Genomic DNA, 3,743 nt, shown 5'->3' with positions numbered 1-3,743 from the left:
TGGTGTCACACGAGGCTCCTGACTAGGGTTTCGCTACCTCAATATCGATCGTGGAGTGGCCTAACCAGCGTCGCTGATTTTGAACCTGCCAGCTATCTGCTGGACTTGTGGTTGACGGCCTCCACGACGGTGCCCCCAGTGGAACTGTGCTTTGGCTGGCCTGTGGCCGGGGTAGACTCAAGATTCTCGAAGGATTCGTCGTGAGGCCACAAGAGCACCAGGAGCTTGGCATTGTGAGCACCGTGAAGATCCAGAGTCTTCAGAAGAAGACAACAGTGTATATAATAGTGTTTATACCCCCCCCCCCTCTTCTTATATATATTTATTGGTGACGGTAATTATATTATTAAGTTTTTGCCTTTATTTCCCTTCCCCTTTTATTTTACTTGCGTTACGGATCACATCCCTTGAAAGCCACTACTAGCTTGGGGCCGAATACCCTTACTCTACTAACATCAGAGTAAGGACCCGGTTGCGACCCGAGAGGGCCGTAACATTGTCTGACCAAATGACGCGTGATCTTTACACACTACTGCACCCATCCCGCTGATGACAGCTTCTGTCCCAATGGCAACAGCTGCTACTACATGTGATGTTCATCGGTCCCTTGTTTCATCTTTCTTTCATGTATGTGATATTGATCTTGTCTTTCCTTGTATCTCGCTTCATTAATGTGGTTGCCAACCCCCTGGTCTTTCAGCAGCTATATGCAGAGTTGGAGAACTTTTATTCCACGCTGGCTCTGCATTATTGCATTATGCAGAATATATCCTCACCCTCTTTTAAAATATATATATATATATATATATATATATATATATATATATATATATATATATATATATATATATATATATATATATATATATATATATATATATATATATGTTTCATTGAATATGACCGCATATTCTGTATTTATTATTTTCTGGTTTAGGGCTTCTATCCCTCTAACTATTTTCTTAGCATCAGGGCTTAATTGAAATAGGAGTTCTCCAAAACTCATTTTCGTACTTTTAAGGTGAAGAAAAGAAGTGATTTACTATAGAGTGTATTACACTTATTTGTATAATTTGCACGACGTTTCGAACCTCCATGGTTCATTCTCAAGTGAACAGATCTTACAATACTAGTTGATTTTATACCCGCATTAGGTCAGGTGATAATACAATGAAGGTGAAAACATGGGGGGATACATAAGGGATAAACATAGGGGCTGCAGAAGGCTTATTGGCCCATACGAGGCATCTCCTATCTAAACACAAAGATTAATCCAGTGTAATTGGCCTGTTATGTTGGACATTGTCTTCTGTGTTGGCATCGATATGTTCTTGTCTTGTCCTTACTCTCATGGTGGGTAGAGTAAATAGTTCCGTGATTTGGGTGTTCATGGTAGGTCGCTCTATTCTTATGTGAATTGCCTCAAGAATTTGTAATCTTCTTGAATCTTGGGTTTTGTCTATTATGCAAGTATTCTTGTTCAACATTTCTCTTGTTAGAGTAATGTCATGGGCTTGTCTCATGTGATTCCTAGGGGCACCAGATTGAAGATGGCATGTCAAACGCCTCGTCAGCTTGGTCGACGTCATACCTATGTACTTACATTGAAGGTTACATCCTTCGTGGGGGCAAGTGTACATGTATACAACGCTTGACTGCTGTAGAGGGTTCTCCGTCGGCTTCGGGCTGTTTTTGATAAGGAGTTCGGAAGTCTTCTTGGTTTTGTAGAATATTATCAGGTTTATGTTTTGGTTAGGAGTAGTGCTTTTTACTCCTTTACGGATTATTTCTTTCATTATTCTTTCCTCTTTTATATGTTCACTGTGCATGGTTGATTTGTAATATAATTTTATTGGGGGTGTTGTGGTTTCTGTTCTAGGTTCTGAATTATACCAACGGTCCAAGTGTCTTCTTATAGCAGCGTTTATTTCCGCGTTGCTATATCCGTTGTTCACCAATACCTGAGTTACTCTTTCAAACTCTCTACTCACGTTGCTCCATTCAGAGAAGTGGGTAAGCGCTCGACGAATATAAGCATTGAGAACACTGGCTTTGTATCTTTGGGGGCACTCACTTCTACCGTTCAGGCATAATCCTATGTTGGTGGGCTTGGTATATACGTTGGTGCTTAAAGAGGTTCCTGTTTTTGTTATTAGTACATCCAAGAATGGCAGACTGTTATTTTCACTATTTTCATGTGTAAATCGGAGTACTGACTCTCTCTCTAGGTGTCTCTTTAGGTCAATTAGTTCATCTGAGTCTTTTACTATTACGAATATGTCATCTACATAACGGCAGTATACAGTTGGTTTTTGTCTGCTACTGAAGACCCTATCTTCGATGGTTCCCATATAAAAATTAGCAAATAAAACTACTAAGGGGGAGCCCATTGCTACTCCGTCTATTTGTAAATACATGTCTCCTTGTGGACTGATGAAAGGGGCTTCCTTTGTACATGCTTCGAGAAGACTTTTCAAGTGTGGCTCAGGTATGTCAAGTGTGGCTCAGGTATGTGTAATTAGACATACCTGAGCCACACTTGAAAAGTCTTCTCGAAGCATGTACAAAGGAAGCCCCTTTCATCAGTCCACAAGGAGACATGTATTTACAAATAGACGGAGTAGCAATGGGCTCCCCCTTAGGAGTTTTATTTGCTAATTTTTATATGGGAACCATCGAAGATAGAGTCTTCAGTAGCAGACAAAAACCAACTGTATACTGCCGTTATGTAGATGACATATTCGTAATAGTAAAAGACTCAGATGAACTAATTGACCTAAAAAGACACCTAGAGAGAGAGTCAGTACTCCGATTTACACATGAAAATAGTGAAAATAACAGTCTGCCATTCTTGGATGTACTAATAACAAAAACAGGAACCTCTTTAAGCACCAACGTATATACCAAGCCCACCAACATAGGATTATTCCTGAACGGTAGAAGTGAGTGCCCCCAAAGATACAAAGCCAGTGTTCTCAATGCTTATATTCGTCGAGCGCTTACCCACTGCTCTGAATGGAGCAACGTGAGTAGAGAGTTTGAAAGAGTAACTCAGGTATTGGTGAACAACGGATATAGCAACGCGGAAATAAACGCTGCTATAAGAAGACACTTGTACCGTTGGTATAATTCAGAACCTAGAACAGAAACCACAACACCCCCAATAAAATTATATTACAAATCAACCATGCACAGTGAACATATAAAAGAGGAAAGAATAATGAAAGAAATAATCCGTAAAGGAGTAAAAAGCACTACTCCTAACCAAAACATAAACCTGATAATATTCTACAAAACCAAGAAGACTTCCGAACTCCTTATCAAAAACAGCCCGAAGCCGACGGAGAACCCTCTACAGCAGTCAAGCGTTGTATACATGTACACTTGCCCCCACGAAGGATGTAACCTTCAATGTAAGTACATAGGTATGACGTCGACCAAGCTGACGAGGCGTTTGACATGCCATCTTCAATCTGGTGCCCCTAGGAATCACATGAGACAAGCCCATGACATTACTCTAACAAGAGAAATGTTGAACAAGAATACTTGCATAATAGACAAAACCCAAGATTCAAGAAGATTACAAATTCTTGAGGCAATTCACATAAGAATAGAGCGACCTACCATGAACACCCAAATCACGGAACTATTTACTCTACCCACCATGAGAGTAAGGACAAGACAAGAACATATCGATGCCAACACAGAAGACAATGTCCAACATAACAGGCCAATTACACTGG

Source organism: Procambarus clarkii, chromosome 23 (assembly GCF_040958095.1).
Source record: "Procambarus clarkii isolate CNS0578487 chromosome 23, FALCON_Pclarkii_2.0, whole genome shotgun sequence".
Lineage (NCBI taxonomy): Eukaryota > Metazoa > Arthropoda > Malacostraca > Decapoda > Cambaridae > Procambarus > Procambarus clarkii.
Note: the sequence above shows the minus strand (reverse complement) of the source record.